Raw genomic sequence first — 13,452 nt, 5'->3', positions numbered from 1 at the left:
TGCCTCGCCTCCTCCTATTTGTTTTCTTTTTGGAACTCCTACTAGATATTGGATCTCCTGGACTTGTCCTCTAGTTCTGAGTTTTTTGTTTGTTTGTTTGTTTTTTATCCTTTCTATGTCTTTATCTCTTTTGCTACTTTATGTGAGACTTCCTCATGTTTTTCTTCTAGACTCTGTATTGAAATATTCATTTTTGCTGTCTTGTTTTAATTTCCAAAAACTTTTTGTTGTTGTTCTCTGATTATTAACTTCTTAAAGAACGTTTTGTGCTTTTTGGATGCAAATGACATACTGAAGATTATTACTGTCAGTTGTTTTGTTTGTGTTTTCTTCTCCCTGCTCTTTGTTTCAAGCACTCTTTTGTTCGTTGGTTGATTGGTTTCAGTCTCTACGTTTCATGTTAGGGCCTCTCCTCAGATGTCTGGAGAGCAAGAGGGTGGCTGCCAGCACTCCCAGAGCCAACACTGCATTGAATATAAGATGTCATCAATTGTAACATCTAGTTGTCTTATACACCATAAAAATAGAAAACAATGCAGCTAATTTAATCATGATGTGCCAGTGATTATGTGTTACAATTTCAGAGATATTAAAAGGTAAATGAATACATGTGCATCTTAGATTTGAGTAAATATGTACATTGTTTTATAATTTTGTGCATTGGTATAAAGCATCTGGCTTTTCAGTAATATTTTTAACATGAATTTTTAGAAGACATGCAATGTGCCATCTGTAAACAAGTCACTGTCAGGGGACACAACATGTAGATAAACAATGATGAAGCCATGGCCCCTCTCTACTAAAAGTTTACAGTCTGATGGAGGGAACGTTATATAAATGAACTGTAGGCATACCTCGGAAATATTGTAGGTTCAGTTCCGACCACCACAGTAAAGCAACTATCTCAGTTACGCTAGTTACATGAACCTTCGATTTCCCAGTGCATATAAAAGTTGTATTTACACTATACTGTAGTCTGTAAGTGTGCAGTAGTGTTATGTCTTTAAAAATCTGCAGACTTTAACTTAAAAATATTTTATTGCTAAAAAATGCTAACTGAGCCTTCAGCAAATCATAATCTTTTTACTGTCTTACCTCAGGGTTGATGGCTGCTGACTGATCAGGGTGGTGACTGCTAAAGGCTGTGGCAATTTCTTCAAGTAAGACAATGGCGTTTGCCACATTGATTGACTCTTCCTTTCACAAATGATTCTCTGTTGCATGCAGCGCTGTTTGATGGTATTTTACCCACAGTAGAACGTCTTTCAAAATTGGAGTCAGTCCTCTCAAAGCCTGCTGCTGCTTTATAAACTAAGTTTAAGTAATATTTGAAATCCTTTGCTGTCATTTTGACAGTCTTCACAGCATCTCCATGAGTAGATTCCATCTTAAGGAATCACTTTCTGTGGTCATCATTAGAAGCAGCTCCCCATCCATTAAAGTTCTATCATGAAATTGCAGCAGTTCAGTCACATCTTTAGGCTCCACTTCTAATTCTAGTTCTCCTGCTGTTTCCACCACATCTGCAGTTACTTCCTCCACTGAAGTTGATGTCTTGAGACTCTCAAAGTCATCTATCACGGTTGGAATCTGTGTTTGTTGATATTTTGCCATCTTCTCGTGAATCACAAATGTTCTTAATGGCATCTAGAATGGTGAATCCTTTCCAGAATGTTTTCAGTTGACTGTGCCCAGATCCTTCAGAGCAGTCACCATCCATGGTAGCTATAGCCTTATGAAACATATTTCTTAAATAATAAGTCTAGAAAATTGAAACTACTTTTTGATCCACAAGCTGCAGAATGGATGTTGTATAAGCAGACAAGAAAACAGCGTAAGAATCTGATTGCACATCTCCATCAGAGCTCTTGGGGGACGAGGTACATTGTCAATGAGCAGTAATGTTTTGAAAGAAATCTTTTTGTTTGTTTGTTTCTGAGCAGTAGGTCTCAACAGTGGGTTTAAGATATTCAGCAAACCATCATGTAAATAGATGTGCTGTCATCCAGGCTTTGTTTTTCCACTGATAGAGCACAGGCAGAGTAGACATGGCATAATTTTTTAGGGCCCTAGGATTTTCAGAATAGTAAGTGAGCACTGGCTCCAACTTAAAGCCATCAGCTACATTAGCCCCTGACAAGAGAGTCAGTCTATTCTTTGAAACTTTAAAGCCAGGCATTGACTTCTCCTCTCAAGCTATGAAAGTCACAGATGGCATCTTCTTCCAATGTAAGGCAGTTTCATGTACACTGCAAATCTGTTGTGCAGCCTTCTCCATTTATTATCTCAGCTAGATCTTCTGCATAACTTGCTGCAGCTTCTACATCAGCACTTGCTGCTCCACCTCGCGCTTCGATGTTATGGGGACGGCTTCTTTCCTTGTAAACAGACTTCCGCTGCCTTCGCACTTTTCTCCGGCAGCTTCCTCCCCTCTCTCAGCCTCCACAGAGTTGAAGAGAGTTGGGGCCCTGCTCTGGACTAGCTTTCACTTAAGGGAATGTTGTGGCTCTTTCTGCCTTCTGTCTAGATCGCTAGGACTGTCTCCATATCAGCAAAAAGGCTGTTTTGCTTTCTTATCATTCGTGTGTTCACTGGAGTAGCATGTGTAATTTCCTTCAAGAACTTTCAGCCAAAAAAAAAACTTTCAGCCAATCTTGGCCTTGAACATGCCTTTCTCACTGAGCTTAATCATTTCTAGCTTTTGATGTAAAGTGAAAGACATGCGACTCTCCCTTTCACTTGAACACTCAGGGACCACTGTAGGGTTACTAATTGGCCTGATTTCAATATTGTTGTCTCAGGGAATAGGGAGGCTGGAGCAAAGGGATAGAGGTGGGGAAATGGCCGGAACACACACGGTTTATCAGTTTAGTTCGCAGTCCCACATGGCTGCAGTCTGGAACCGCAAAACAACCACAGTAGTAAGATCAAAGATAACTGGTCACAGGTCACCACAACAAATATAATAAAAAAAGTTTGAAATGTTGCAAGGATTACCAAAACGTGACAGAGAGACACAAAGTGAGCAAATGCTTTTGGAAAAATCGTGCCAATAGGCTCGCTTGATGCAGGGTTGCCACAAACTTTCAATTTGTAAAAACAAAACAAAACAAACAAAAAACCACACAGTTATCTGCAAAGCACAACAAAACAATATATTCCTGTTCTATAATCCAAGGCAGAAAGTGACCTGAGCCATCCAACAGGTTAAAGATTCTATAGAAATTAAAAGAATGGAGTAATTACCTTTCATTATTTTTTGTTTATTTAGTCCTTTTTTTTTTTTTAGCAATTCTTTGTTTGTTTGTTTGTTTGCTGTTGTTGTTGTTTTGCAGGGAGGTAATTAGGTTTTTTTTTTAATGGAGGCCCTGGAAATTGAACCCAGGACTCGTGCATGCTAAGCAGGTACTCCGTCACTGAGCTATACCCTCCCGCAGGAATTGTTGTTTCTTTTTTTAAGTATTCATGGAGGAAGTGATGTGTGAAATAAATTTTGAAGGATCAGTAGAATTTTGTAAAATACCAGTGGGCACGGAGGCATACCAACTGGGGAAACTAATACGTGGAAAGACATAGAACAAGAAAAAGTATACGTAGGCATGTTTCCGCATGTTTAGAAAACAGTGAAAAACCCAGATTGGCTGGAAATAGGAGTGGCTAGAGGAGTTTCAGGGATAACCTGGGAAGGCCGTTGGTACCGTATTGCAGAGGGCCTTGAATGCTTAGCTGGGGACGTTAAAGACTGGTCAGAAGTGCAGAGCCACTTAAGGCTTTTTTTTTTTTTTAACACCTTTATTGTGGTATGGTTCCTGTACCATAAACTACGCATATTTCAGATGCACAATTTGATGAATTTTGATGGATGTGCACACCACTGAGATCACTACCACAATCAAGATCGCTAACTTGGGACTGGGCTAAGAGCATTTCTCTAAAAGTTGTTTCTGTATATAGTGAATAATGCTAGTAATCACAGAGACATTGGTAAAAATTTAAACATTTGCTTTACTTTCTCAAATTCTGTACATCATGATTTTCATAATGAGCAAAACTATCTTCTAAATTAAGTATTTTATTGAACTTTATTAAGCATGTAATCACTGAAACTTTTGATTGTTTGATATGTCTCCAAGAAGCAAATTCCTTGAATTATTTTTCTGCTTAGTTGAAACTTTAGCCATCAGAGAAGAGGTGTATTGTTATGTAATGTTTATCAGCAGCAATAACTAACAGCAGCTTTTGGTTACTGAGCAATTCCAACATGCCAAGCACGTGATAAACAGTTTTCAGGATGTGCCATTTAAATCTTACTACAATCTCATTTTATAGATGAAACACTGACACGTGGGTAAATTGTTAATCGATTGTGAATTGATTGTTAATTGAGTGTCGGTTGCTGGGCTGCAAACTCAGGCCTGGCAAATTTCAAAGTTTTTGTGGCCAGGAACTCCATTCCCCCACATCCCTGCCTGGCGCCCATCAGGAAACTTTCGAGATACAACTTGGCCAGGAGAAGGAGGCAACTTGCAGACCTCCGTTTTCACTTTTTTTTTTTTTTTTTTTTGGTTGCAGGGAGAGAAGCTAAACTTCTAGAGAAATCTAATGGACAATCTCCACAGCAGGTGAGCTGTTCTCTTTTTTATGCATTGGGGGAAAAGTCTGTTCTTTGCACTTTCTGTTAAGTTTTCTATTTCTCGGTCTTTTACCACAGTTCTTATTACCTGAAACATTAAAGCCAGTAGACAGAGCAGTCCCCAAAGTTTACTTCTTTCTGACTCATGCAGGTTTGAGTAGAATTCTGTTATTTCATTTTTACTTCTGTTGTTTTGGGGATCCAGTTCTAAAATGTGCACCATTCGGCATGACGCATCTAAGTCTTCGCACTGAAAGATTCACAACACGGGGCTGAAACAAGAAGGCTGAGGATTACCTTGCTTGAGCTCAGTGAGAAATGTGCCCCTCAGACCGTTCAAATTTGTCACCACTGCACATGTCCAGAAATGACCCCCAAAGCACAGCACATGTTAATTTGGGAGTTACAAATAAATTTTAGCCAGTAGATAAATTCACCAATATGGAATCCGCAAATAATGAGGACTGATTGTACATATGTGCAAAGCCAGGTGGATGAACCCCTGGAACGTAAGAAGTTCTGTGTAAGTTTACTCTCTGTATCATCATCTTCATCATTCTCTGTTATTAAATACCCCACGGGTCTCAGATGCCTTTGAAAAGTTTTCAGCAGGGACATGATAAGATTCAGATGTGTGTCCTAAAATAAATCACATGACTTCTGTGTGGCCAGTGTATTAGAAGACACAGAGTGATGCAGGCAATGAGAGGATACTGCAGTCATTCAGGTAAGAAAGAAATGATGATGTCTGGGGACAGGGCAGTAGCAGCACACACGGAGAGAAAAGGGCAGGCCTGAGACAGAGTGCGTGTGGTGGCATCCCCCGGAGTGTGGCCTGGAACCCACTGGCACCATCATTACCTTGTGGCTTTGGCCGCAAGTCTTCTCCTGTCTTCCCAAGATTACTCAGGTTTTCCTTGCCTTAGGTAACATTCTGCATAATGTACTTTAATCTCACACTTTTAACACTTCACTAGTCATCTACTTATACATCTGTCTTCCTTGCTAGACGGTGACTTCTTTTCACACCCCTGGAATCGAGTTCGGGACTTGCACATAGTAGGTGCTCAGGAAGTATGTGTTGCATGAATGGGTGGTGAGCCCTTTAACAAACAGCCGAGATCGCTGCCTCTTTGTGTTTCTATGACTGGCAGAGTGTCTTGTCCTCAGTTAGGTGCCCATGGATATTTGAGGCTTCAGAACCATGCTCAGTCTTTTCAAGTGCAAAATCTATTTTTCCTATACTTCAAAGGAACATTGAGGTCCCAATTCCACACCCACAGGGTCATCTGCAAGCATGGGACAGTCTGTGTTCTCTTGTCACCTGACCAGTCCATGCCTCCAGCCTTGAGTCCAGAAGCACATACATAAAGTAAGGTGGCTGGGTGGGATGGTCACTAAGATTCGCTGAGGTTTGGGCACTCTAGGACCCTGGAAATTGCCCAGAACTAGTTCATTCCAAGCATCTATCATTATTTGCAGCTTTACAAGACGATGGTATATAAACTTCTCTCCACTTCGCCTCCTCTACAACCCCCTCTTCATTTCCAGAGCTTAACTTTTTCTAACTGCTTCATATTTCTTCCAGACTTCTCCCACCTCCCAGATAAGGCTACTTACCCACCGTAGAGACATACCCTGTGTTGGAGACATGCCTGATTCCTGTGGGACTCCAGGGAGGATTTGGTCAGAACATCACCCATTTCTATTCACAGCTTCTAGAAGTGACTAGGCCAGTAGTTAAAGAATATTCTCGTGGACGATGGCCACGAACAGGAGAGCAGCCAACATCTATTAGGAACCCACTACTTGCCAGACACATGTGGCTAGGCCTACCACGTGTGTAAACCATGTAATTCTCATAGGAACCCTGCTCAATTAGATGTTACTGTTTCCCCACCTAATGGCTGGCAAAGCTGAGATTCAGAGAAGTTAAGCAGCTTACTCCAGGTCATCCAGCTTTGAACACCCTCTCCATGCCCTGTCCTATGTCAGGTATGCAGCAACGGCAACCTGTACTTTAGGCAGCACCAAAAAATTTTTGCAGAGTCCACTGCTGTTCTGTATATTACTTAGTAACTTAGCTAGAAAGCCTTTCTAGGCAAGGTCCAGCCAGGAATGGGAACTCAGGGACATTATAGTTAGTAGGTTATGTGGGTACTGGAAGAGCTGGGAAACCAAATGAGATGGTGAGGCAACACAGAGATGGTTTATAATGAACTGCTCTCATCTGATGTAGTCAGAAGCCTACTCCAGGAATTTACAGTCCAGAGAACAGGTGCATGGCTTCTCAAACTTTTCCCCTAAAACAGTTCCCACCAAGGGTACAAGAAGAGGAAACTCGTCTAGAGGGCTGGCTGCAAGCTACCAACAGAATTTGAAATTTTCTGTAAAATTTGCCTTCTGTTTAATTCTAATAACTCACGCAAATTTCACCTTTTCAAACCCAATATTCTGAATTTATCTTAAATAAAAATAATGGGCTTCTTTCCCCAAAACCTTCAAATTGGGCCATATTTATTTTATGACTTATCTTTACCTCCTAGTTCATGGCCACGTACCCCCATCCAGAAGATGTGGCCCCAAAACAGCTCACACCACATGTAGCCCACGGGGTCTGGGGGAGCACAAGGATGGCCACAGGGAAGCACCGTGAAACAGACAGGCCCAGTGGCATCAGATCTAACCCCTCCACACCCCACAGGCTCCTTCGTCCCCCAGCCTCTGCCACAGAATTATTGTCCAGACACACAGGTCCCATTTATGTGAAAAGAGGTGTCTATAGAATTATAGGAATCCTTTGACCCCACCACCGTCTGGCCAGACTACAGAGTAAGTCCCATGCCCAGCCAACGCTGGAGGAAACTCTGCCACAAGGTGGTACCGTGGCCACCAGGACTTAAAGGTGACAATAGTTGTCTGAATATTTACCACATCACCTACTCCTTAATTTTGCCACATGGCAAAGCACCTACAGGATTTGTGCCCTAATTCACGTGTTCAAGGTCTTTCCCACACCAAGTCCCTCCCTTGAAATTAAATTAAATAACCACTATATACTGCCATCTGGTGGCGAATAGATGAAACCACACCTGTGAAATTCTGTCAGCCAAAATCAGTTCTCTTTTGCAAAAGCTGTTTGATCACAAGCTGCTTCTTATTGTGTAATCCAGCAGATTCAAAAACAACAGAACCTCCTAAGAGGGATTATTTTAATATAATAGGAAATATTATATAATATCTAAATATAATATATAATCAGGAGATACAAATAATAATGAAAACAAAAACAGCATTAATAATAGCTGTGCTGTAGTACTTTCTAAGTTTTATATCCATTTATTTATCTATAACATACTGGCTTCCAACCTTTGTAGATGGTTGGTGGGAATGTAAATTGGTGCAGCCCCTGTGGAAAACAGTATGGAGGCTCCTCAAAAACTAAAAATAGAGCTACCATATGATCCAACAGTTCTACTCCTGGGCATATATTTGAAGAAAACAAAAACATTAATTTAAAAAGATACATGCACGCCAGTGTTCAGAGCAGCACTATTTACAATAGCCAAGATAGGGAAGCAACCTAACTGTCCATCAACAAATGAATGGATAAAGATGGTGTGATTTATATACATAACAGTATATTACTCAGCCATAAAAAAAAAGAAATTCTGCCATTTATAACAACATGGATGGACCTAGAGAGTATGATGCTTAGTGAAAGAAATCAGACAGAGAAAGACAGATCCTGTATGATACCACTTATATGTGAACTCTAAAAAGTAAACGAATGAATATAACAAAACGGAACAAACTCAGATTTAGAAAACAAACTAGTGGTTACGAATGGGGAGAGAGGAGGGTGGAGGGGCAAGATAGTGGTATGGGATTAAAGCTACTATGTATAAAATAGATAAGCAATGAGAATGTATTGTACAGCACGAGGAAAATAACCATTATTTTTTGATAACTTTTAATGAAGTATAATCTATAAAATACTGAATCACTATGCTGTATACCTGAAAATAATATAATATTGTAAATCAACTTCAATTACTTCAATTAAAAATAATAAATAAAATACTGCTTTCCACCTTAAAGGGTTATTGTAAAGTTGAAATGAATGAATACATGAAAGTTTCTAAGACTGTACTTGATGCATGTTAAACACTCAAATCTTAACTACTTATAATCGTTAATAAGCCCTGGCAGGATGCCAGGCATTATAGTAAATGCCATACATACTTCTGCCTCATTTAATTTTCAAAACAATCCTGATAAGCAGGAATTGTTATCATTCCCATTTTGCAGATTAGACAGCTAAAGGTCACAGATGCTGAGAAATTTGCCTAGAGGTCACAAAGCTAAAAATGGTGGAGGTGGGATTGGAACTCACAACTCTGACCCTAATTTGCCCATTTAACCACTATGCTGAATTGCTGGTGTGGGGTGATAAATCTCAAATGTTTATATCAGTTCCATCCCACCCTACACACACATACCCAGCCCCAACACACACACACACACACACACACACACACACACACACTCCTCCGTGCTCATCTGCTCATAGAGTCTGCCATTCCTGCCCCCAAGCTGAGTCCTCACCCTTCCTGAGGAAGTTGCTGTTACACACTCTCTCCCCATCTCAAGGCTCCAGGGTGCTGGCCAGCAGTTCCCTCTGACAAAGAAGCCACAGAGACTTTTTCCAAAGAGCTGCAGTCAGGAGGGAATGAGATGGAGGACTTGGGGCCTGAAGGGAGGAAACAGGAGGAGAAGATTTGTGCATTCAGTCAGAATCATGGGTTGGGGTGAGTGTGGACTTGGGACCCAAACGCACAGCATCAGTATTGGGATGCGGGTAGTTTACAAACCACTGAGCTGGGCTCCCCACCTGCAAAAGGGTCCTGTTGGCGCCGCCTTGCCTCAGTGTTCAATGAGGAAACAGTGTGGGAGCCAAACTGGGTGGAGGGTCTATGAGGGGAGTAACTCCCTTCATGGACTCACCACTTGGACTGCTAGATTTGGAAGAGGGCTTCTATGTCATGGACTCGGGCAGAGGAAGAAACTGAGCCATCAAGAGATGACACAACTTTGCCACATCTGTGTGGCTGGTGATGGAGCCATTGCTAGGACATGAACTTCTTACACCTGGCATGGATTCTGCCCGGCTGAGCTCACCCAAGTACCAACCACCATCTGACAATATGAGTTTGGGGCACAAAACCCCTCCTGATCATTAGGACTGTCATTTCAATAGTTGTTTTTCCCAAAGTTCCACAAAACACAAGTTCTGTTGGTTGTTACTGTCTTTTACTGGGGGAAAAAAAGTTCTGTGGTTAAAAAATTTGGGGAAATACTGGGTTGAACATGGTGACATTGTTCTTTTTCATAACTATGAATGAGTTCATCTTTAAATCTCTGCTATTCCCAAACCTATTTGACCAGGGGGCCCTTTGGCAGGGGAGGAGGGTGGACATTTGAACACATCTCGGCATAGATATCCCATCCACCCCAGTTCTGGGTGATGCTGACAAGTGTATTGTAGCACACTGACTATTGAGAACACATCAAATGGACTGTTTGATGGTGCTGATAACAAAAGTCTTCGTATAGTCTTTCAGTTTCTCCAAAATCACTGCAGTTCAGCCCCTCTTTAGGAGAAAGGGGAACACACCAGAAAATTTTGTTCCAGAGAGTTTTCAAAGCCTGCACAGAAAGGAGGAAATGGTTCTGCTGAGGAAGGAGATTGGGTAGTCAAGAATTATCTTCTTATCCTTTTTCCACTATAGATTCTGTACCATCTATGAAGTTGGGCAGGCAGTCTTTAATTTATTTTATAAAGCGCCTGGTGGTTTCTGCCGTTCCTGGTAATTATTTTTATCCATTCCTCTTTCGTCCAAGAGGTCCATACCCAGAAGTGACTCGCTAAATATTTTTCAGCTTCACCTGCTGGCCAGGTTAAGGTGAAATCCCAGACTGTTTTCTAAACATTGACAAGTTGATTTATCAAAATGGAGTTGAAATTTAAGTGTTTAGTTTTATTCTGTCTCTCTTCCAAGAACTCCAACTTCCGTCAACTCAAATCACTTCCCAGCAGCTGCTCTGAAAGCCCATTGACTGGAGCCCTGGAAACGGGACATCCTTGACCCTTGGAGTTACATGAAGAAGGCTTTGCTGTTTCCCACGCTGCGAAGGGGAACCACAGTCCTCCCATCTCTCTCAGCTCAAGTCATGTACTTGGCTTTTGGTTTTGGACCACTGGGTGGAGTGAGATTTGATCGTGGGAAGGGATAGACCTTCTTTTGGAATCACTTATAAAATCTCACACTCAGCATTCATTCATTCGCACCCGTCACTCACCTGTCATTCCTTCACTTGAATACCAGGCCTGACGTGCTCTGTGCGAGCAAGATACTGCCCTGGGTTAGGCATTGCCTGTGGGGGGCTTGCGTTCAGGAAGGGAGCAGACAGCTGAGCAACACTAGAGGACCCGACTCTGAGTCCCTCTCCAAGAGGGGGCAGCCCGAGGACAGGAAACATCTTCTTTGTCTTCGGAGTTCTAATGCCCGGGACTGGCTATTGAAGAAAGGTGTTTAGTACGGACTCAGAATGGCAGCTCCTCTCCAAGGCCTTTCCCCATGTGCTTCTTTATAGGGAATCACTTAATAGCAGTGGTTTCCTGTAGGTTTTATGTCCTAGCCCAGGGACCAGCAGAACGAGAACTAGACCTGACATCAGATTAGTGCTTTTTTTTTTTTCAACTTTCCCGCCTTTTTCCCTTTTAGCTTTTGATTTTGACATCATGTCAGACTTACTGAACAAGAAAAGTACAAAGAACCCTCATATACTCAGTCCCCAAATGTTAACATTTACCATGTTGCTCTATTCTTCTTTCTGTCTCTTCACACACTCACACACAATTTTATCCTGAATCATTTTAATATGTTACAGATACCATGCCCCTCTGTTCCTAAATACTTCACTGTGAATTTCCTAAGAACATGTAACCCCAGTACAATGATCAAAATCAGGACACTAACGTTGACCGAATACTACTGCCTAATCTACAGACCTTATTCAGCTTCACCGTCATTTCAATAACGACCTCTTCCAAAAAGATCCTGCCTAGCATTCAACTGTCGTGTCTGTTTAGTCTGGAATAGTTCCTCAGTCTGTCTTTGTTTTTTATAACATTGTATTTTTTAACTTTAAATTTTTTGTTTCTATAAGGTTTTTTTTTATTTACTTTTTCTAGGTTTTTTAAAGGTTACTTTCCATTTACAGTTATTATGAAATATTGGCTGTGTTCCCCACGTTGTACAATAGATCCTTGAGCCCATCTCACACCCAGTATTTGGACCTCCCACTAGTCCACCCCTATAGTGCCCCACCCCTCCCATAACCACTGGTTTGTTCTCTGTATCTGTGAGTCTGCATCCCTTATGTTATATTGACTAGTTTGTTCGTTTTTTTATTCCACATGTAAGTGATATCACACGATATTTATCTTTCTCTATCTGACTTATTTCACTTAGCATAGTAGCCTCTGAGTCCATCCATGTTGCTGCAAATGGCAAATGTTATTCTTTCTTATGACTGAGTAATATTCCATTGTATATAAATACCACATCTCCTTTATCTAGTCATCTGCTGGTGGACATGTAGGTTGTTTCCATATCTTGGCTATTATAAATAATGCTGTTACGAACATTGGGGTGCATGTATCTTTTTGAATTAATGCTTTGCTTTTTTTTTTGGATATATACCCAGGAGAAGAATTGCTGGGTCATATGGTAATAACATTTCATTTTTTAAAAGAGTAGAGACCTGTTGTTTTGCAGAACATCCCTCAGTTTGGGTTTGACTGATGTTGCCTCCTACTTCAATCCAGATTATGCTCCTTCGGCAGAAAAGCTGCAGAAGTGACGCTGAGTTCTCAGTGCGTCACATCAGAGTCAGAGGTAGCTGATTAGTCTCATTACTCGTGATGCTATCTTTGATGATTTGATTAAGGTGCTGTGAGCCCAGTTTCTCCGCTATAAAGATACTCCTTTACCCACAAGTGTGTGGTGGGAGGATACTTTGAGACTGAATGCCCCATCCTCCTCAGACTTTCACAAACTAGTCTCAGCATCCATAGATGATTCTTGCTTGAATCAGTTATTACTGGGATGGTTGTCAAATGGTGATTTCTCTAGTTCCATTATTCCTGGCTTTCTATTTGTAAGTCAGAGCTCTCCCTTTGAAAAATGTATATCCTCTGGATCCATAGATCCTTGTTTTATTCAGTGGATTATAATCCTTTACATTAATGTTTATTCCAATGTTCCAGTTCCTGATTTGGCCAGGAGAACCCCTACAAGCTGGCTCCTGTGTCCATGTGACCTGCCCCTGTCATTCCTTAAGATCAGCACTATTCAAAGGCAGCCTTTTGGGGCTAGATGGAACCTTTTTCTGTATTCCTTGATTTCCTAATAGGTACTCAGTCAGTTTCTCTGCCTGGTTGAAAAACTCCTGGCTCCCACCCCACTCTGCCCCAATCTCCCCATTTCTCCCTACCTCCATCACTAACCCCCTGGTGAAACAGGATTTTCCAGCAAGGAGACTTGACTAGTAACTGATGGGGTGTCCGCATGCCCACCTTCAAACACAGGAATGTTTAATTTCAGCACAAAACACAGAACAAGAGTCAGCCCCCAGCGCGTGACTCCAGAAGTGGGCAGGCACCAGCGGTGGATGGACTCACCACCCTAATGGTGTTTGCTTTTCTCCTGTGTAAACCACATGATGGTTGCAGAAGATTTGCCCTTTGCTTC

At 41.4% G+C, this 13,452-nt stretch overlaps 1 protein-coding gene across 3 annotated transcripts in view; it reads left to right on the top strand.

Moving 5' to 3' along the window:
* Positions 1–13,452, top strand: part of C1H4orf19 (chromosome 1 C4orf19 homolog) — a 72,281-nt gene that overhangs the window by 52,063 nt on the left and 6,766 nt on the right. For 2 of the 3 annotated variants that reach the window (XM_031436176.2, XM_010982439.3), the window contains exon 2: positions 4,573–4,622. The gene's annotated coding sequence lies outside the window, so the exon portion shown is untranslated. Of the gene's footprint in view, positions 1–1,124; positions 1,161–4,572; positions 4,623–13,452 lie in introns of those variants that run through there. The other variant, XM_064487539.1, reaches the window with a different exon arrangement.

Source organism: Camelus dromedarius, chromosome 1 (genome assembly GCF_036321535.1).
Source record: "Camelus dromedarius isolate mCamDro1 chromosome 1, mCamDro1.pat, whole genome shotgun sequence".
In the NCBI taxonomy this organism is placed as follows: Eukaryota; Metazoa; Chordata; class Mammalia; order Artiodactyla; family Camelidae; genus Camelus; species Camelus dromedarius.
This window is presented reverse-complemented; position numbering and strand designations above follow the sequence as displayed.